Source organism: Lepidochelys olivacea, assembly GCF_965140295.1.
Source record: "Lepidochelys olivacea isolate rLepOli2 genome assembly, chromosome: 11".
Lineage (NCBI taxonomy): Eukaryota > Metazoa > Chordata > Testudines > Cheloniidae > Lepidochelys > Lepidochelys olivacea.
In genome coordinates, this window is record NC_140421.1 from 69,125,384 (window position 1) to 69,148,410 (window position 23,027).

The 23,027-nt window shown below is 43.7% G+C and overlaps 1 pseudogene across 1 annotated transcript; it reads left to right on the forward strand.

The window, feature by feature from the left end:
• The first annotated feature begins 309 nt into the window (after nt 1–309).
• Nucleotides 310–22,125, forward strand: LOC311528571 (annotated as a pseudogene). The gene is made up of 15 exons (XR_014714736.1): nt 310–446; nt 2,697–2,825; nt 3,208–3,368; nt 3,841–4,054; nt 5,865–5,965; nt 6,376–6,513; nt 7,306–7,408; nt 7,715–7,817; nt 10,370–10,479; nt 15,437–15,565; nt 15,799–15,959; nt 16,432–16,645; nt 19,006–19,106; nt 19,517–19,654; nt 20,692–22,125. The product of XR_014714736.1 is annotated as an uncharacterized misc_RNA (transcript).
• The last annotated feature ends 902 nt before the right edge of the window (nt 22,126–23,027 follow it).

Sequence of the window (23,027 nt, forward strand, 5' to 3'; positions counted from 1 at the left end):
GTTCATAGAATATCAGGGTTGGAAGGGACCTCAGGAGGTCATCTTGTCCAACCCCCTGTTCAAACAGGACCAATGCTCAATTTTTGCACCAGATCCCTAAATGGCCCCCTCAAAGATTGAACTCGCAACCCTGGGTTTAGCAGGCCAATGCTCAAACCACTGAGCTATCCCTTCACCCATACTACTGGCCAGTTCTTAAAATGCATTTGATTGGTTATATTTATTCAGCTGAAAACCAGCAGCCAATGGAATCTTCTGTTTCTAAAGCAGTGGATTAGGCTCAGCTGATCTGGGCACTAACAAATCAAAGCTTCCGGGTTCACAGGCTGGCTTCTCCCAAGCTGCGGAAAGAATATAGCTAATTCATCAACTATAGCAGGAGTTCTTGCTTCCTGGGCAGGGAGTCCCCTCCGTTTCGGGTTTCAGTGACATACACAGATAACAAGGTATGTTTCTTTTTATTGCTTCACAATTTCTTTTGGTGTTTCTCATATGCTAACTTGTGCATGGAAGAGCTTGTCAGGTTGAGAAGTTTTTATCTCTGTGAAAGAAATGCATGATTTGGGGTTTGGAAAAAAATTGACTGAAAATGTTTGGTTTTGTCCAGTGGGCTACACAAGGGCAAATGATGATGGCTCAGCCCTAACGTTTACCTCCTATAAATTGTTATAATTCATTATGTCTCTGTGTCTTTTACTCTGCTTCCTGAAGTGTTTTTCTTTCAATGCCTTTTTGGCTTTGACAATAAAAGCATGAAGAATTGAATTAAATTGAAATCCTTTAGAGACAGAATGGTAGTTTCTAGTCAATAATATTCAGGTACTGATACAAGTCCCATTGTAGCTGAGCCTAGAGATCTTAAACTCTCATCTTCCTTGATGCATTCATCTGTGCCCTGTCCCCGTGACAGATTCAGATGCTGGAATCTGGAAGCTGGACTTTCAAATTTCGTAAAGGGGTGTAACTGACAAGTTTCCTGACAATCTCTACTACACACAATCTTTCGTGGACATGGTTTATAATGATATCAACCCCTTTTTCTCTCTGCAAGGCTGAATGCCATAGCACACCAGTGGGTTGCAGAATTAGCTAAGTTTAACTTCAAAGTCAAATATTGTCCAGAGAAATCTGATGTGGAGGCAAATAACCTACCCAGAAGTCCGCATATTCAAAATTGTGACAGAATATACTGAAGAGACAAGAAAAGATGTTTTGATTAATGCTGTCTTATAATGTATGGATGTACACAGAGACGTCAAGGTACTTTGGTTGGCAGCTATTACTAGCAGCCTTTTGGCAGTAGGAAACTTCTCCAGGGGCATTAAACCCATCACAATGCCTCTTCCACAAGAAGACATTTTTGGCAGCCCAGAAGGACAATCCGGCTATGGCTAAATTCTTCATTGTAAATTATAGGGGGGAAAGCCTAATCACCAAGATAACAGAGGAGGATACACAGTATCTATTTCTGTATCTTATCCTGCAGTCTATCCAAGACGGATGTAAAAATTAGTAAATGAAGTGATAATGCTTTCTGGTATCGAGATTGTTTTATATTCAAGGTTTAATCATTTTGCATAATGTACAGCATTTTTTGTTCAGCAGATTTTTTTTTCTAAATGTGTGATATGCCCAGTGACTTTGCATTATGTGGTTATACCACTGATCATATAGGCAGTGTTATTTCATCAGATATGAATGTCTTTTGGACTATGAACTGTTCAGACCTGGCTATCCTGTCAGACTGTGGAACTCAGCTGTCACAGAGTATTCCTGCTTGATTGGCACTCACCTGGTATTTGGTGGACCCAGGTTCCCATCCCTGGTCTTAAACCAGGCACAGCAGAGACTTGAACTGGGATCTCCCACATTTGTGCCCAAACCACCAGGCTATGTACAGTAGTAGTTCTTACGTTCTCTCTGTGTGGCCCAATGAACTTTGAATTGCTTATACACAGTAGAACAACTTCAACAAGACAGAATGAAATTTGAAAGGCGGCTCTCATTTTAGAGGGTCTTCAGTGCCCCCTTTTTAGTTTTTGAAGTTTTTAAAATATTTTCCTGGTATTTTTGTCACTTCCACTTGGGGAGCGGAGGTGGTTTTCCCCCTTTTTTTCCTCTCTCTTCCCCACCCCCACATTTATTTCAGAGGGGAGAGAGACAATTTTCAAAAATGAGTGAGGAGAAAAAAAAAGAATAAACAAATGGTAAAAGGTATTGTAAAATAGCAAAAAAAACCAAAGTGCCACATTTTGCAATGTTTAAGTGACTGTTTTTGGACAAACAGTCAATTTTAAAAAGTAATTTTTTTACCTTTTTAAAAAAAAATAAAAAATCTTGACCGGCTATAAACATAGGCCCAAATAATCAGCTGGTGCAAATCAGCATAGGTCTGTTCCCTTCTGATTTGCAGCACTAAATGATCTGGCCCATATTGTATTTCCTCCCACAAACCGCTGTTACTCTGCTTTTTACATTTACCACCTTTACCCAAGACCAAGACACTTGAAAAAACAAAGTTCACTGACCCAATGCTAACATCTTTGCACTTAGCTTATTTCAGAAGTTAGAACTTCAGTACCTAATGTGAGTAATATTTAATTGGTTATACCATTGATCATATAAGAAGCATTATAATTACATAGTCAGTGGAGTTATGGCTAATGTAACAAAATGAATTTGCTTAATCCCCCTAGGTGCCAGTTTGCTGGAACATGGCTGTGCATTTGTTAGATACACAGTATAATGCAGATTCCTATCAGAAATACAGATTCTCTCCCTCTGAAAATCTCCAAAGTGTCATCTTCTCCTACCTGGAAGAAAAGGTAAGTGACCCTGTCAGGCCCTAGGCTGAGAATACATGTTGTTAGTTCTACTGTGGAAAAGACCTACAGACCAGTGCTTCTCAAGCTATCTGATGTCGGGGACCGGCAATTACTTTTTTCCAATGTGCACGCAGACCGGCAGCCGACGGCTCACGGACCGGCACCGGTCCGCGGACCACCACTTTGAGTAGCACTGCTGTAGAATACAGTAGGAGTGAAACCAATAGGATACTACAGAAATTACTCTAATTACCTGGAGAATCAGAGCCTTTTCTCTCTGACTAGGACTGGGTATGTGTACAGGGGTGTGAAGAGGACTAAGATTTGGCTCTTCATAAGAATTTGTGCTCCGCTTGCTGAGATGTGTCTGTTCTCTCCTCAGAAAGTAAACCCCATTCGGCTGGCAGTGGATGTTGGCTGCGGGTCAGGACAAAGCACTCGCGTACTTGCAGCTCATTTTGAGAAGGTGGTTGGAACAGACATCAGTGAAGCTCAAATCGAGGCAGCCAAACAAGCTGCCTCCTTCCCAAATGTTTCTTACCAGTAAGTGTTCCATAAAAGGATGCTTTCCCTTTGGGTGTATCCAGAGTGCTGACCTTTGCACAAAGCAAGCACTTCATGAACAGGACAGATACAGGCCAGCATTTTCAAACGAGGTCAGTCATTTCTAGGTGCCTGATTTCAAACATATTTGGTCTGCTTTTTCACAAAGTACCCAGAACTCACGACTCCATCTGAAAGTCAGCAGGAGCTGCAGGTGCTCGGCTTCTGAAAATCAGACCGCTCCTAATTAAATGCCGAAATATGGATTTTGGAGCTTGGGCTGACATTCTTAGGCCAAACCACTCTTCAGTTCCAAGGGAACAAAAAAGTGAGGCTTTTCAATGTCAGATTTTCAACAACACCACATTTCCTCTCAGCAGTGTCCACACCTGACAAGTTTCATGCACGTCAGGCCCCAGTAGAGACGACTCCTTCTTCCCAATTTAAATATCTTCCCTGTTTCCCTTTATAGTGTGTGCCCTGCAGAGGAGCTGCCATTTGAGGATGGTTCCGTGGACTTCATTACTGCTTTTACAGCTGCCCACTGGTTTGATATGCCGAGGTTCATGAAAGAAGTGGATCGAGTTCTCAGGCCACATGGCTGTGTGGCCCTTAGCACCTACACTACAGACTTCAGTATGCACTATAAAGACTGCTCGGAAAGGCTTACAGAAATCTTCACTGAGGTGGGAGAAGAAAACAATCCTCTTCTGAAAAAAAAGACAATCCATATGGCAGGAAGTGTATAGTATATTTTAAGGTTGCCAGACACTTTCCAGTATAAGACCCTGTTTTCAGCTGTTTATAATTTTGCCAGACCTTAAGCGTTTGGGCTGAAATTTTCCTTTCTGCCTGTCTGCCACAGCAAAAACAGTCAGCCATTTCCAAAAAACAGAAATAGAGACTAATAGGTGCCTTTGCCCATTTCAAAACAAATTCTTATACCCATTGTGTTGAGAAGTGCTAGCTCCTCAGCGCTCTGGAGCAGAGCTTGGAATTTGCAGAGCGGTTGTGCGAGGGATGTGCCTTCCGATTTTTTTTCCCCATGGGAAAACCACCCAAACTTGGCTGAGTTATAACTCTTTGAAAAATTTCAGCTTGAACATTGTCAGTAGAGGGTTTGGCAGCTAAATTTTCCAAAGATTCCATCTGCAATGAACATGCTCCAGCTCCTCACAGCTCCTGGTGCTCGCCCACAGACTGTGAATGCACCATCCCCACACAGCAATTGAGTATGCTCCATCCTGAAGCTGTTCGGGCTGAGCTGGATGTTCCCTGCTGCAGGTCACTGTGGTGCTGGGCACCAGTTCTCACCGCAGGGACACTGTCTTCAGTGGTGCCCTGCTTATGCCCAGGCAGCATGAGCAGGAAGGAACCTGGCTCAATTCAGAGAGGACATGAGTTGTATGTAGGGTCTGAGCCAAAGTCCATGGAAGTATGCAAGAGTCATTTGACTCCACTGGGATTTGGATCTGGCCCTTATGGAACGCTGCCAGATGGTGTGGTACATTTGGGAAGGCTGGCTTGTGTTCAGGCAGCTTCCATCACATAAAACCCATTCCCAGACAAAAACTACCTTCACATTGAGGTATGGCTCAGAGAACATATGAATTACTTGGGATAAAATACATAAGTGGCTGTTGTAATTATCCCCTAATGGAGTATTACAAACCAGGACATTCAGAGTTATTGTTAGACTTACCTTCCCTAAGGTAAGGAGATGACTCAGGCCAGGTACCCAAAAAACATTAATTCTGTCCTCTACTGATACCATGTAATGCCCATAGAATTCTGACTAAGGCATTATAATGCTATGGTCTCTTTAGATTGAACTGATTGTAAAGACATATTAGCTTTCTGTCTTCTCCCACCTCCATAATGTCACTCAGTTAGGGGGCCATTTTGAGAAGGGTATCTATGAGAGTAAGGCTACAGTATGCCTCAACAAAGATGGCTGCTGTCTCCATGCACTTGGTCGTCATAGTATTCCTATCTGCCTCCTGATGGCACAGGTGGCCACCATCTTCGCTGAGGTGGCTTTATTCTCATTGCATGGGCAGTGATCATTTTGATGGAGGCCATCTTAGCTGAGGTCAGCCTTATGGCCTAAGCCCCATGTAAGAACAATGGAAGAGGTTATGTCCGCCATTTTGAAGTAGGGCAGTTTTTCATGGATATTCTCTGTAAAAGAACATTACTATACCACACCAACAGAAAGAGATTCGGTCTAGTACAAACAATAATGGGTGGGTGGTCGGGGGGAGGGAAATGACCATTAAACCCAAAATATAATTGTTCAGATGTAGCCCATTCACATAACTTCTGTGAGTATTATGTGTGGGGAAGTCTGAAGGGTCTGTATTATTCCATTATTCTCCTGTGTAGCTCTAACTGGCCCTCAGACCAGGCAGCCCTGAATCAGGGAGTGCAGCTCAGATGAAGTGGAGGATCAAGGCCTTACATAACATATTTGCTGTTTCTGTTCTGACTTTACAGACCCGGGACCTGCTTCTTGAATATGCAGATGAAAAAGTAAAACTTGTCTTTGCAGAGTATAAAGAGGTGTTTGAGTCTGTGCCTTTTCAGGACAAGCGGAGGTGAGACGACAAGGACAAAACTGAATTTTATGTAATCTCTTGCATTGTGGGATGTGTGAACCCTGGAATACTGGGCATTTGGGCGGTATTCATTGGTCTTCACTTTGAGACTGCAGGTTGCAGAAGATTCGTAGAGTTTAAGGCTAGACGGTAGCACTGAGATCATTTGGTCCAATGTCCTTCAAACAGATCTACGGTGTCTGGTCTGTCTGGTTCATCTGTGTGGCCTCCTCATCAAATGAGAGAGGTTTCCCCATAAACAAATGTCCAAAAAGGGGAAGGGATAACAGATCATGCCCCACATCTTAATAATCTGCATGAGCCAGATCCTCAGCTTGTATAAATCAGTGTAGCTCCATTATCCTCCAGGCTTACTTCTCCAATGTTCTGGTTTCTTCCCACTCTTGCAGAGTTACCCAGATCTTAGACAAAATTCCCATGTCTGTTTCTGGGGTGATCGGGTTATTCCAGTCCTTTTCCATGTATCAAGCCTTTCTGAGGAGCGACCCTGAAGTAGCAAAATCCCTCCTCCAAAAAACTGAACAAAGGTAAAAACAATTTAAGAAAATGAGCAGAATGTGGGCAGCTCTCTTGTATGACATAGGTGAAGAGTGAGGTTGCAACAATTCCTCCAACGCTGGGGGAAGGGGAGGCAGTCATTGCACTGGTGCAGCCCTCTTTGCTCTGGGTCACTATTGTGAGTGTGGCTTTTTATGGGCCAGATCCTCAGCTGGCTTAAATCAGCAAAGCCCCATTAGCTTCAATAGAGCTATGCCAACTTAAACCAGCTGGGGATATGGCCCAGTATTTCTGCCAGAATCCCCTATGTGCATTGCTGTCACTGGTGAAGTCTAGCTTGATACTTCATAAAATAGGCAGCTTAGCTAATTTCCTCCTTCTGGTACTTGATACTGAGTATTTCCTTCTGGGACATCCTGAAGTTTAATTGGCAAAGGAATAAAATATTAAGAGCTTGAGCTTCTAGTTCCATCTTATACCCAATAAACCACAATCTCTTGGGCTATATGGTGCCTTCAGTCTCTTTATACAAACCCAGTAACACCAAAAGTTTCACGAATGGGCAGCCTACCATACGGTCCTCAGTAATTACGGTTAGTGACTGGCACAGGTAATGTGCTAAAACTGCTTTAGACATAGTAAACTTCTCCTGAAGTACGTTTTGTGTATCCTTTTATGATTAGAGTAGAATGTTTTTTGGTGGGACAGGTATGTCTTAGGCTGTGGTGCTAAGAACTGGCTGTCACCTCTGCTTCTGGTAGAACAGGAGTCAATGTATACAGTGAGAAAGTAAGTGACCCTTCCTCCATTTCTTGTTTCAGGTTCCTGGACACCATGGGAGTTTGCTCTAATGAAACCCAGGTAGAGATTGGGATAAGGAGTGTTTCTGTTCTAGGCTGCAAGGGGCCATGAATGGAAAATCCAGTGATGATCCTATAGCCAGAAGAAAAATCTCGATTTTTTGGTATTTACTTGTAACTGATGTTATCACCGTTCAATAAAGTCCATGGCAAAACTCCCATCCTCTTCAATGGGGGAGAAAGGAAGCACGATATCAAATAGTACCAATATTAGAAGGGCTTTCACGGGGTGGTTGCTTCCTATATAAAGAGGAAAAGCACAGTGTTCTGTCCAGCGTCCCTTCAACAGCCATTGGAAGAAATCAAGGACCCTTTGCCACATAGAAGGCTGCAGAGATTGACTCATATCTGGAATATGGAATAAACATCATGTTCCCTAACAGCTGAGAGATTTTTGGAGGGCTTTATTGTCCTACTGAGTAAAAATAGCTTGCAGCAAGATCAACTGCTATATGTAATTCCCTGTCAATGGGGTAAGCAAATAGGAACAGCAATAATGTTGTAGAGTTCTCGGAATAATACGTCACAGGCATCTTTCAACCAAAGCCCTCCAAGGGTTGTTCCAGGTCGATCAGTATTACTGTCTGCGCTCCACATGAAGTGAAGAAGAGACCAGCCCCAAACATGCCAATTACAGAACTTCTTATTACAGGCCAAAGTTTCAGAAGAACTTGCCTTCCATTTAGGCACCAAAATAACTGACGGGATTTTCTAGAAATCTCAGCATCTTGGGTGTCTAGCTCCGTGTGAAAATCTGGCCATGAATGAGCGTTCTTGAAAATCTGACTCCATTTGTGGGTGCTGAGCACTTGAAAATCCAGCCCTAAGTGTCTAAGATAGCAATTGTAAGTCACTCCCATTAATTCTGTGGTTAAAGAGTAGCAGCCGTGTTAGTGGGAGGTGACTCCCAGCTTGAGGAGACAGACCCACGCTAGCTCTGACTGAGCTAGCCCACTGAAAATAGTGCAGCCATGGCAGCACAAGCAGCGGGAGGAGCTAGCTGCCCCTAGTACATCCCTAGGGTCTCAGGTGGGATCTTAGGGCAGCTAGTCCCTCCCACTCCTCATGCCGCTGCTGTCACTTTATTATTAGTGCACTACCTCGATCAGAGCTAGTGGGGGTATGTCTCCAAGCTGGGCATTAGCCCTCCAGCTCAGATTTAGACATTACCTAAGGGTGGAACTCATCCCCTTACAGTGAAGATCATCCTTAAAGCTGGTGGTTATTGTTATGATTAATTATTTGTATTATCATAGTGCCTGGGAGTCCTGCTCATAGACCAGAATTTCATTGTGCCAGGTTCTGTACAAATGCAGAACAATAGTCACGACATTTTCAGGCAGTTTATTATGATTGTATTTAATATTCCGGTAGCATCTTGTTGTGCCAGGCATTGAACACACGCATACGAAGGCCTGGTCCTGCCCCAAACACCTGACAGTCTAGGGCTCTGATCCTGCAAAGACTTCCCGACATAATTAACTTCACTAACATGACTTCAGTGGGATTATTTAGGTGCTTAAAATTAAGCAGATGTGGTTTGAAAACAAAAAAGCTAAAGGAAGTGTCACCTGCCCTCCAGCCAGCAATCACTGGCAGATTTGGCAGGGGTAGATCCTAAGGAGGGGTGTGAAGGAGAAGAAGAGGCTGACGGCCTTTTAGGTTTTTAACCACTCATTTGTTAGCTGTTTGTCACTAATGCAGCCTTTTAATTGCCAGAGTTCCAGCAGGTCCTGGTTATGCCCAGACCAGGAATTCAAGAGCAGCCTTTTGTCAATATTTCTTTTCGCTTCCACTCTTGGCTTAAACCAGAAAGCACAGAGATGTGGGGCAGGGGAGGGGGTGTGTTAAAGTGAACCAGACTTTTTCTACCCCTAAATGTTCAGTATGAGTTCTGGGCCAAGATTTTCCCATTTTGTTTGAAGTGGTTTGCCTGACCCAAGAAATGACCAACCAAACTCCAGTATTTGCTGCAACAATGTAAAGTGATCTCACTAAAGTAAGGTTTCAGAGTAGCAGCCATGTTAGTCTGTATTCGCAAAAAGAAAAGGAGTACTAGTGGCACCTTAGAGACTAACCAATTTATTTGAGCATAAGCTTTCGTGAGCTACAGCTCACTTCATCCGATGCACTGAAGTAAGCTTGTGGAAAATCGAAATTCCCTTAAAATAGCTGCAATTTGAGTACACTGATTAGAACGTGTGGAGGTGGAATAGATAATTTATGTTCCGAAATCTTTCCCATAGTCAGGAAAATCTCCCTTTCATTTCAGTGACTTTCTTTTTTGTATGTAGTAAAATACATCCAGATTTCAAAGGTAACATATCAGCTCCCAGAAAGTACCATGCTTCCCTAGATACGTTTAATCTCCCAAAGAGCAGAATAAAATAATGCCCCATCCGTCATTCCTGGGCGTTCGTCTTACTGGAGATAACAGAACTTCACAGAAATCACAGAGGCTGGCACTACACACGCAGCAATTGACATGAAGCAGAGGCATATTACCAGGTGCTCCAAAAGAAACAAGAACTTTTCCGTATAGAAAGTGTGGAAACTGGTTGGAAAAGCTTTTCAGTTTCACATCTCTAGGGGACTGTTACACCCAAGAGTGAGGAAAGGAATAACAATTAAAGCCTACAAGTACCTCACAGTATCCTTTTGCATTCATCAAACTTAATTCTATGTAAGGTTCCAAATGCAAATCTCTTTGTAAAACTCAGAAGTAGTCAAAATCATGCCATAAAATATATTTACTCTAAAATACTCGGCAGAGTTAAACTTTGTTTCCCAGAAACACATCTCGATAAAGAGATGTCTCGGTCTAACTGACACAGGGTTTCCAAGAAAGAGAAGAAACATCATAAATGAGAGTTCTACTGGCCAGTTCTTAAAATGCATTTGATTGGTTATATTTATTCAGCTGAAAACCAGCAGCCAATGGAATCTTCTGTTCTCAAGTTTCTAAAACAATGGATTGCGCTCAGCTGACCTGGGCGTTAACAAATCAAAGCTTCTGGGTTCACAGGTTGGCTTCCCCCAGGCTGCAGAAAGAATACCGCTAATTCGTCAACTACGGCAGGAGTTCTTTCTTCTTGGGCAGGGAATCCATCTGTTTCAGTGACATACAGATACAAGGTACGTTTCCTTTGATTGCTTCACAGTTTCTTTTGGTGTTTCTCATATGCTAACTTGTGCCTGGCAGGGCTTGTCAGGTTGAGAACTTTTTATCTCTGTGAAAGAAATGCACAATTAGGGGTTGCAAAACAATTGACTGAAAATGTTTTTGTCCAGTGGGCAAATGATGGTGGCTCAGCCCTAACTTTTACCTCCTATAAATTGTTATAATTCTATGTCCTTTACTCTGCTTCCTGAGCTGTTTTTCTTTCCGTGTCCCTGTGGTTTTGACAATAAAAGCATGAAGAACTGAAATAAATTGAAATCTTTTAGAGACAGAATGGTACTATCTATTCTACAATATTCAGGGTACTGATACCAGTCCCATCGTAGCTGAGCCTAGAGGTCTTAAACTCTCATCTTCCTTGATGTATTCATCTGCGCCCTGTCCCCATGACAGATTCAGATACGGGAAGCTGGAGTTTCAGACTTTGTAAAGGGCTGTAACTGACAAGTTTTCCAACAACCTCTACTACACACAATCCTTTATGGACATGGTTTATAATGATATCAACCCCTTTTTCTCTCTGCAAGGCTGAATGCCATAGCACACCAGTGGGTTGCAGAATTAGCTAAGTTTAACTTCAAAGTCAAATATTGTCCAGAGAAATCTGATGTGGAGACAAATAACCTACCCAGAAGTCCCCTTATGCAAAAATGTGACAGAATGCACTGAAGAGACAGGCAAAGATGTTTAGATTAATGCTGTCTTATAATGTATGGATGTACACAGAGATGGCAAGGTACTTTGGTTGACAGCTATTGCTAGCAGCCTTTTGGCAGTAGGAGACTTAAACCCATCACAATGCCTCTTCCACAAGAAGACATTTTTGGCAGCCCAGAAGGAAAATCTGGCTATTGCTAAATTTCTTCACTGTTAGATATAGGGGGAAAAGCCTAATAACCAAGATAACAGGGGAGGATACACAGTATCTATGTCTGTATCTTATCCTAGATTCTATCCGAGACGGATGTAAATATCAGTAAATGAAGTGATATTGCTTTCTGGTATCGAGATTGTTCTATATCCAAGGTTTTATCATTTTGCATAATGTACAGGTTTTTTTATTCAGCAGATCTTTTTTCTAAAGAGAATGTGATATGCCCAGTGACTTTGCATTATGTGGTTATACCACTGATTATATAGGCAGTGTTATTTCATGAGATATGAATGTCTTTGGGACTATAAACTGTTCAGACCTGGCTATCCTGTCCAATTGTGGAACTCAGCTGCCACAGAGTATTCCTGCTTGATTGGCACTCACCTGGCATTTGAGGGACCCAGGCTGCCATCCCTTAAAACAGGCAGAGCAGAGATTTGAACAAGGGTCTCCCATGTGAGTGCCCAAACCACTAGGCTATATACAGTAGTAGTTTTTATGCTCTCTCTGTGTGGCCCAATGAATATTGAGTTGCTTATACACAGTGGAACAGCTTCAACAAGCCAGAATGAAATTTGAAAGGTTGTTCTCATTTTACTGAAATGCTCCCTTTTTAGTTTTTGCTAAAATGTTTTTGTAATTTTAAAATATTTTTCCAGGTATTTTTGTCACTTTCATTTCGGGGGGGGGGGGATTTCTTTCCCTTATTCCCCCATCCCCACAGTTATTTCAGAGGCGGGAGGGAGACAATTTTCAAAAATGAGTGAGGAGGGAAAAAAGGGAGGAGAGAAGGTAAAAGAAAATAAGAAAAACCAAAAAATTAATAGTAAAACGTATTTTAAAATAACAAAAAAAGAAAATGCCACATTTTGCAATGTTTAAGTGACTGTTTTTTGACAAATTGTCAGTTAAAAATAAGTATTTTTGACAAAAAATAATTTGACACATTTTGACCAGCCCTACTGTAAACATAGGCCCAGATAATCGGCTGGTCCAAATCAGCATAGCCCATTCCCTTCTGATTTGCAGCACTAGATGATCTGGCCCACATCATATTTCCTCCCACAAACCCCGGTATTCTGCTTTTTACATTTACCACCTATACCCAAGACAAAGACACTGGAAAAGCAAAGTTCACTGATCCGTATTTAACAAGAAGTATCTTTACCCTTCACTGATTCCAAGGGTTAGAACTTCAGTTCGTAACTTGAGTAATATTTAATTGAGTTAATTACATAGTCAGTGGAGTTTGATCTTACGGCTTGTGATGTTGCACCCCATAATGCTTTATGGAAATATTCTTATGAATGTATATATGACATAACTGAAATATGTTTTATGCTACATATGCTGTGTAACATATCTCTGCAAAGGTTTTGATCCACTCAATATATTCATCCTATTTCTATGCATGTATCGTTTTGCATCTATCATATAAGCCTGCAGCTGTTGGGGGATGTGGTTCAGACCTGGGGCTGTTTGCGCAGCAGGCAAGCGTGTCTGGCTCAAACCAAGCAGGGCACTGAAGTCATAAGCGGGCAGGGAAAACAGACTCAGAGGTAATCAAAGCACATCAGGTGGCAGTCGCAAGGGGTTTTTTCATAGAATCATAGAATATCAGGGTTGGAAGGGACCCCAGAGGGTCATCTAGTCCAACCCCCTGCTCGAAGCGGGACCAATTCCCAGTTAAATCATCCCAGCCAGGGCTTTGTCAAGCCTGACCTTAAAAACCTCTAAGGAAGGAGATTCTACCACCTCCCTAGGTAACGCATTCCAGTGTTTCACTACCCTCTTAGTGAAAAAGTTTTTCCTAATATCCAATCTAAACCTCCCCCACTGCAACTTGAGACCATTACTCCTCGTTCTGTCATCTGCTACCATTGAGAACAGTCTAGAGCCATCCTCTTTGGAACCCCCTTTCAGGTAGTTGAAAGCAGCTATCAAATCCCCCCTCATTCTTCTCTTCTGCAGGCTAAACAATCCCAGCTCCCTCAGCCTCTCCTCATAACTCATGTGTTCCAGTCCCCTAATCATTTTTGTTGCCCTTCGCTGGACTCTCTCCAATTTATCCACATCCTTCTTGAAGTGTGGGGCCCAAAACTGGACACAGTACTCCAGATGAGGCCTCACCAATGTCGAATAGAGGGGAACGATCACGTCCCTCGATCTGCTCGCTATGCCCCTACTTATACATCCCAAAATGCCATTGGCCTTCTTGGCAACAAGGGCACACTGCTGACTCATATCCAGCTTCTCGTCCACTGTCACCCCTAGGTCCTTTTCCGCAGAACTGCTGCCTAGCCATTCGGTCCCTAGTCTGTAGCTGTGCATTGGGTTCTTCCGTCCTAAGTGCAGGACCCTGCACTTATCCTTATTGAACCTCATCAGATTTCTTTTGGCCCAATCCTCCAATTTGTCTAGGTCCTTCTGTATCCTATCCCTCCCCTCCAGCATATCTACCACTCCTCCCAGTTTAGTATCATCCGCAAATTTGCTGAGAGTGCAATCCACACCATCCTCCAGATCATTTATGAAGATATTGAACAAAACCGGCCCCAGGACCGACCCTTGGGGCACTCCACTTGATACCGGCTGCCAACTAGACATGGAGCCATTGATCACTACCCGTTGAGCCCGACAATCTAGCCAGCTTTCTACCCACCTTATAGTGCATTCATCCAGCCCATACTTCCTTAACTTGCTGACAAGAATACTGTGGGAGACCGTGTCAAAAGCTTTGCTAAAGTCAAGAAACAATACATCCACTGCTTTCCCTTCATCCACAGAACCAGTAATCTCATCATAAAAGGTGATTAGATTAGTCAGGCATGACCTTTCCTTGGTGAATCCATGCTGGCTGTTCCTGATCACTTTCCTCTCATGCAAGTGCTTCAGGATTGATTCTTTGAGGACCTGCTCCATGATTTTTCCAGGGACTGAGGTGAGGCTGACTGGCCTGTAGTTCCCAGGATCCTCCTTCTTCCCTTTTTTAAAGATTGGCACTACATTAGCCTTTTTCCAGTCATCCGGGACTTCCCCGGTTCGCCACGAGTTTTCAAAGATAATGGCCAATGGCTCTGCAATCACAGCCGCCAATTCCTTCAGCACTCTCGGATGCAACTCGTCCGGCCCCATGGACTTGTGCACGTCCAGCTTTTCTAAATAGTCCCTAACCACCTCTATCTCCACAGAGGGCTGGCCATCTCTTCCCCATTTTGTGATGCCCAGCGCAGCAGTCTGGGAGCTGACCTTGTTAGTGAAAACAGAGGCAAAAAAAGCATTGAGTACATTAGCTTTTTCCACATCCTCTGTCACTAGGTTGTCTCCCTCATTCAGTAAGGGGCCCACACATTCCTTGGCTTTCTTCTTGTTGCCAACATACCTGAAGAAACCCTTCTTGTTACTCTTAACATCTCTGGCTAGCTGCAGCTCCAGGTGCGATTTGGCCCTCCTGATATCATTCCTACATGCCCGAGCAATATTTTTATACTCTTCCCTGGTCATAAGTCCAACCTTCCACTTCTTGTAAGCTTCTTTTTTATGTTTAAGATCTGCTAGGATTTCACCATTAAGCCAAGCTGGTCGCCTGCCATATTTACTATTCTTTCGACTCATTGGGATGGTTTGTCCCTGTAACCTCAACAAGGATTCCTTGAAATACAGCCAGCTCTCCTGGACTCCTTTCCCCTTCAAGTTAGTCCCCCAGGGGATCCTGGCCATCCGTTCCCTGAGGGAGTCGAAGTCTGCTTTCCTGAAGTCCAGGGTCCGTATCCTGCTGCTTACCTTTCTTCCCTGCGTCAGGATCCTGAACTCAACCAACTCATGGTCACTGCCTCCCAGATTCCCATCCACTTTTTTTTTTGACAAGTTTCAGAGTAATAGCCGTGTTAGTCTGTATTCGCAAAAAGAAAAGGAGTACTTGTGGCACCTTAGAGACTCACCAATTTATTTGAGCATAAGCTTTCGTGAGCTACAGCTCACTTCATCCACCCATCACATGGCTAATGTAACAAAGTGAATTTGCCTAATCGCCTTAGGTGCCAGTTTGCTGGAACATGGCTGTGCGTTTGTTTGAAGCACGACATCATGCAGTTTTGTATCAGAAATACAGATTCTCTCCCTCTGAAAATCTCCAAAGTCTCATCTTCTCCTACTTTGAAGAAAAGGTAAGTGACCCTGTCAGGCCCTAGGCTGAGAATACTGTGGAGAAGACCTATAGAATACAGTAGGAGTGAAACCAACAGGATACTACAAACGTTACTCTAATTACCTGGGGAATCAGAGCCTTTACTCTGTGACTAGGATTGGGTATGTGTACAGGGGTGTAAAGAGGACTAAGATTTGGCTCTTCATAAGACTTTGTGCTCCGCTTGCAGAGACTTGTCTGTTCTCTCCTCAGAAAGTAGATCCCATTCGGCTGGCAGTGGATGTTGGCTGCGGGTCGGGACAAAGCACTCGCATACTTGCAGCTCATTTTGAGAAGGTGGTTGGAACAGACATCAGTGAAGCTCAAATCGAGGCAGCCAAACAAGCTGCCTCCTTCCCAAATGTTTCTTACCAGTAAGTGTTCCATAAAAGGATGCTTTCCCTTTGGATGTATCCAGAGTGCTGACCTTTGCACAAAGCAAGCACTTCATGAACAGGACAGATACAGGCCAGCATTTTCAAACGAGGTCAGTCATTTCTAGGTGCCTGATTTCAAACATATTTGGTCTGCTTTTTCACAAAGTACCCAGAACTCACGACTCCATCTGAAAGTCGGCTGGCGCTGCAGGTCCTCAGCTTCTGAAAATCAGGCCGCTCCTAATTAAATGCTGAAAAATGGATTTTGGAGCTTGGGCTGACATTCTTAGGCCAAACCACTCTTCAGTTCCAAGGGAACAAAAAAGTGAGGCTTTTCAATGTCAGATTTTCAACAACACCACATTTCCTCTCAGCAGTGTCCACACCTGACAAGTTTCATGCACGTCAGGCCCCAGTAGAGACGACTCCTTCTTCCCAATTTAAATATCTTCCCTGTTTCCCTTTATAGTGTGTGCCCTGCAGAGGAGCTGCCATTTGAGGATGGTTCCGTGGACTTCATTACTGCTTTTGCAGCTGCCCACTGGTTTGATATGCCAAGGTTCATGAAAGAAGTGGATCGAGTTCTCAGGCCACATGGCTGTGTGGCCCTTAGCACCTACACTACAGACTTCAGTATGCACTATAAAGACTGCTCGGAAAGGCTTACAGAAATCTTCACTGAGGTGGGAGAAGAAAACAATCCTCTTCTGAAAAAAAAGACAATCCATATGGCAGGAAGTGTATAGTATATTTTAAGGTTGCCAGACACTTTCCAGTATAAGACCCTGTTTTCAGCTGTTTATAATTTTGCCAGACCTTAAGCGTTTGGGCTGAAATTTTCCTTTCTGCCTGTCTGCCACAGCAAAAACAGTCAGCCATTTCCAAAAAACAGAAAGAGAGACTAATAGGTGCCTTTGCCCATTTCAAAACAAATCCTTATACCCATTGTGTTGAGAAGTGCTAGCTCCTCAGCGCTCTGGAGCAGAGCTTGGAATTTGCAGAGCGGTTGTGCGAGGGATGTGCCTTCCGATTTTTTTTCCCCATGGGAAAACCACCCAAACTTGGCTGAGTTATAACTCTTTGAAAAATTTCAGCTTGAACATTTGTCAGTAGAGGGTTTGGCAGCTAAATTTTCCAAAGATTCCATCTGCAATGAACATGCTCCAGCTCCTCACAGCTCCTGGTGCTCGCCCACAGACTGTGAATGCACCATCCCCACACAGCAATTGAGTATGCTCCATCCTGAAGCTGTTCGGGCTGAGCTGGATGTTCCCTGCTGCAGGTCACTGTGGTGCTGGGCACCAGTTCTCACCGCAGGGACACTGTCTTCAGTGGTGCCCTGCTTATGCCCAGGCAGCATGAGCAGGAAGGAACCTGGCTCAATTCAGAGAGGACATGAGTTGTGGTGGTAGAGGGAGTAGATTAAGACAAGGAGCTTGAGGAGGACGGGGAGTCTAGGACTTGGAGCCAATGAGAACTGGTTGTCAAGGAGAAAAGGACAAGATGCCCAAGAGTGAGATGAGGGGGTACTGTGAGGTGGCATGAGGACCTTGGGGATGGAGGCTGAGATTTTTAATGTTTGTGAAACTCTCAAACACTATAGTGGTGAGTAACACAGAGAAGCCCACACAGAAATTAATAACTGTGCATGGCAGGGTTTGAATAGTATGCAGGAAATAAGGCATGAGGTCACTCGTTGGACAATCAGGATAAAGCAAAATATTAATGAGCTACACATTATGTGCGCATTCTCCATCTTGTTCACTGCGTTAGGCAGGGGGCCTGTGGAAAAACTAGTATCCAGTCATGTAACTTAAAGACTATATCATAGAAAAGGTGTACTATGGAGGCAAATTAAGGTTACACAAACAACCTTAATTCTGGCATTTCTTAACTTTGAGTGCTTGACTTTGTATCCTGGATAATGTTCTTTTAATGTAGCCTTGGGGTTGTATGTAGGGTCTGAGCCAAAGTCCATGGAAGTATGCAAGAGTCATTTGACTCCACTGGGATTTGGATCTGGCCCTTATGGAACGCTGCCAGGTGATGTGGTACATTTGGGAAGGCTGGCTTGTGTTCAGGCAGCTTCCATCACATAAAACCCATTCCCAGACAAAAACTACCTTCACATTGAGGTATGGGTCAGAGAACATACGAATAACTTGGGATAAAATACATTAGTCGCTGTTGTAATTATCCCCTAATGAAGTATTACAAACCAGGACATTCAGAGTTATTGTTAGACTTACCTTCCCTAAGGTAAGGAGATGACTCAGGCCAGGTACCCAAAAAACATTAATTCTGTCCTCTATTGATACCATGTAATGCCCATAGAATTCTGACTAAGGCATTATAATGCTATGGTCTCTTTAGATTGAACTGATTGTAAAGACATATTAGCTTTCTGTCTTCTTCCACCTCCATAATGTCACTCAATTAGGGGGCCATTTTGAGAAGGGTATCTATGAGAGTAAGGCTACAGTATGCCTCAACAAAGATGGCTGCTGTCTCCATGTACTTGGTCGTCATAGTATTCCTATCTGCCTCCTGATGGCACAGGTGGCAACCATCTTCCCTGAGGTGGCTTCATTCTCATTGCATGGGCAGTGATAATTTTGATAGAGGCCATCTTAGCTGAGGTCAGCCTTATGGCCTAAGCCCCATGTAAGAACAATGGAAGAGGTTATGTCCGCCATTTTGAAGTAGGGCAGTTTTTCATGGATATTCTCTGTAAAAGAATGTTACTATGCCACACCAACAGAAAGAGATTCGGTCTAGTACAAACAATAATGGGTGGGTGGTCGGGGGGAGGGAAATGACCATTAAACCCAAAATAAAATTGTTCAGATGTAGCCCATTCACATAACTTCTGCGAGTATTGTGTGTGGGGAATTCTGAAGGGTCTGTATTATTCCATTATTCTCCTGTGTAGCTCTAACTGGCCCTCAGACCAGGCAGCCCTAAATCAGGGAGTTCAGTTGAGATGAAGTGGAGGATCAAGGCCTTACATAACATATTTGCTGTTTCTGATCTGACTTTACAGACCCGGGACCTGCTTCTTGAATATGCAGATGAAAAAGTAAAACTTGTCTTCGCAGAGTATAAAGAGGTGTTTGAGTCTGTGCCTTTTCAGGACAAGCGGAGGTGAGACGACAAGGACAAAACTGAATTTTATGTAATCTCTTGCATTGTGGGATGTGTGAACCCTGGAATACTGGGCACTTGGGCGGCATTCATTGGTCTTCACTTTGAGACTGCAGGTTGCAGAAGATTCATAGAGTTTAAGGCTAGACGGTAGCACTGAGATCATTTGGTCCAATGTCCTTCAAACAGATCTACAGTGTCTGGTCTGTCTGGTTCATCTGTGTGGCCTCCTCATCAAATGAGAGAGGTTTCCCCATAAACAAATGTCCAAAAAGGGGAAGGGATAACAGATCATGCCCCACATCTTAATAATCTGCATGAGCCAGATCCTCAGCTTGTATAAATCAGTGTAGCTCCATTATCCTCCAGGCTTACTTCTCCAATGTTCTGGTTTCTTCCCACTCTTGCAGAGTTACCCAGATCTTAGACAAAATTCCCATGTCTGTTTCTGGGGTGATCGGGTTATTCCAGTCCTTTTCCATGTATCAAGCCTTTCTGAGGAGCGACCCTGAAGCAGCAAAATCCCTCCTCCAAAAAACTGAACAAAGGTAAAAACAATTTAAGAAAATGAGCAGAATATGGGCAGCTCTCTTGTATGACATAGGTGAAGAGTGAGGTTGCAACAATTCCTCCAACGCTGGGGGAAGGGGAGGCAGTCATTGCACTGGTGCAGCCCTCTTTGCTCTGGGTCACTATTGTGAGTGTGGCTTTTTATGGGCCAGATCCTCAGCTGGCTTAAATCAGCAAAGCCCCATTAGCTTCAATAGAGCTATGCCAACTTAAACCAGCTGGGGATATGGCCCAGTATTTCTGCCAGAATCCCCTATGTGCATTGCTGTCACTGGTGAAGTCTAGCTTGATACTTCATAAAATAGGCAGCTTAGCTAATTTCCTCCTTCTGGTACTTGATACTGAGTATTTCCTTCTGGGACATCCTGAAGTTTAATTAGCAAAGGAATAAAATATTAAGAGCTTGAGCTTCTAGTTCCATCTTATACCCAATAAACCACAATCTCTTGGGCTATATGGTGCCTTCAGTCTCTTTATACAAACCCAGTAACACCAAAAGTTTCACGAATGGGCAGCCTACCATACGGTCCTCAGTAATTACGGTTAGTGACTGGCACAGGTAATGTGCTAAAACTGCTTTAGACATAGTAAACTTCTCCTGAAGTACCTTTTGTGTATCCTTTTACGATAAGAGTGGAATGTTTTTTGGTGGGACAGGTATGTCTTAGGGCTTGTCACCCCCCGAGTGACATAAGTTACATTGACTTAAAGCGGTGTCCACACCACGCTGCTAGCAGGAGACGATCTCCCACTGATACAGCTTCCACCTCTCATTGAGGTGGAGTGATTATGTGGACTGGAGAGCGCTCTCCTGTTGGCATAGCACGTCTTCACCAGGCGCATTACATTGGCGCAGCTGATCAATGCAGCTGCGCCGATGTAGCGCAGTAGTGAAGACAAGCTCTTAGGCTGCAATGCTAAGAACTGGCCTGGCTGTCACCTCTGCCTCTGGTAGGACAGGAGTCTGTCTATGCACTGAGAAAGTAAGTGACCCTTCCTCCATTTCTTGTTTCAGGTTCCTGGACACAATGGGAGTTTGCTCTAATGAAACCCAGGTAGAGATTAGGATAAGGAGTGTTTGTGTTCTAGGCTGCAAGGGGCGACAAATGGAAAATCCAGCAATGACCCAATAGCCAGAAGAAAAATCCTGATTTTGGTTTCTACTTATAACCAGATCGATAAAGACAAGGTAACACACCATGGAAGGGATCATTTGAACTACTCATACATATTGCTGGGTTCCAGGTTAATCATTTCGGCTCCAGAGAGAGACCTCGGCATCAGTGGAGGGGAGCAAACAAAATATTAAGATGCATGAGGAGTGGGGTTGAAAGTAATACAGCCTCCCTATGAACTCTGTGCTCAATCCTGGGCATTCTACTTCAGAAAGGATATAGCAGACAAAAGTGTTCAAAAATGGGTGATAAAATTATTAAACGCCTGCAGAAACTTTGAAGGAAGAGATCTGATACTGGCCACTACTGGAAGCAGGCTACTAGAAAGGATGGACCACTGATCTGATGTGCTGTAGTATTTTTTGGCTTCCCATGGTGAGGCAATGTCTCAGCTTCTCATGTACCACTCTCATAAATCTGTCCATTTAAAAAAAAAAAAATATATATATATAGTCCCAATGGGTGAAATTATACAGGGAGTCAGCACAAAGCCTATGAACTGCTTAATCCCTATTTTGTTCTGACTCTTTGCATGAGGTGACTTTCCCCTACTGAAAACAGGATAAGGGACACATTCTCTTTTAGGATCTTCTCTGAGCTGTTCCTCAGTTTAGCATTTCAGAACTGCTGTTATTTTATTGGATCCAGAAGGAACAGGGGAGGGATGATTACATACACCAAAAGCATTTCTTTGGACATTAAAGAACACTTCACAGCACAAGCACTGTGAGGAAATGGCAATGCAACAGTCTCTAAAGTGCAATAAACTTTACAGCTACAACACATTTACAAGTCTGGTAAATTTGAGTCTTCTTCCTGGACCTGGATGTGTTGCTGTGACCCTGCTGGCATGTCACTGCCCAGGATGGTTTTGGAATCTATGCAGTGGTACCCATTCTCCTCCACCTTTGGTTCCAGCCCACCTGTCCAGTGACCTCCCCCTCTGAGGCTGGCACTTGATGCAGGGTTTAGAGAACATGGCCCCTTTAAAACGTTGCCTGCAGCAGAGGACGTACTGATTGTTCCAGGAAGAGGAAGCGCTGGTTGTTCCAGGGGTGTGGAGAGAGGGAGAGTGACAGGGAGTGTGTGCCTGGAGCTCCAGACAAGAGGGCTGTGATGTTGTATGATTAAAGATGACCATTTATATCATTGATATTGCCACTGTTACCTAATTGCAACAAATCTTGCACAAAGTGTATCATGTAAGGTGTCCATGGAAAAGTTACAATCTATTGAGTATGATTTTCCTGATTAAATCACTGTATCTAAAGTTATGAATATTGGTATGTATTTGTATCTCCAACATGTGGTTTGTTCCTGGGTGACACCCTCCAGATAGATTTACATCAGGGCTAGATAGCTATGTGTTGATGGCCTATCAAGGACACTCCACTCACACAAAGGCCATTGAAAAAAGTCATCTGGTCCAGATAGCTCTTCCTGCAGATGCCTGAGACAGCAAGGGGCCAATGGCCACCCCTGTCATTCAGCAAAACATGTAAAGGCATGTGGTGTGGACATGTGACCTTGGACGCCATCTTGGGCCAGTAACTTTCCATCCTGGTCTGTGGGCTTTGTTTGAGACAGTGAATTTCCATGCACATGGTAAAGGATATAAAAGCCCCTGAGACACGTCCATTTTGTCTCTTTCCTACTCAAATTCCCTGGATTGTGGATTTACAACTGTGGTTAGATGTTTGGCTCTTTGTGTGTGTGTGTGTGTGTGTGCTCTGTGTTCTCAGCTGGCACAGCAGACCTCAAGCGGACCACCCAATGACTACATGAACAGTTAAGGGATGAAGGCCCCAGTCGAAGCACAATACTAGTATCCCACAGACTCTACCGGACCACTAATACATGTATGCCCATAACAATGGCATTGCTCCACACTACCCCAAATTCGACCCAGCGAGGTTGATTTTAGTGCTAAACCCCTCGCCGGGAAGGAGTACAGAAATTGATTTTAAGAGCCCTTTAAGTCGACAAAACAGGCTTGGTCGTGTGGACGGGTGCAGGGTTAAATCGACCTACCACTGCTAAATTCAACCTAAACTTGTAGGTAGACCAGGGCTTGGACTTGGTTGTCTAGGCATTCCAGCCCTTGGCTGCCATCCAAAGGGGACTGTTTGGCTTCTGGTTAACCAGTGTGGCACTGCAGAAGCCCTTTTGTTACTGG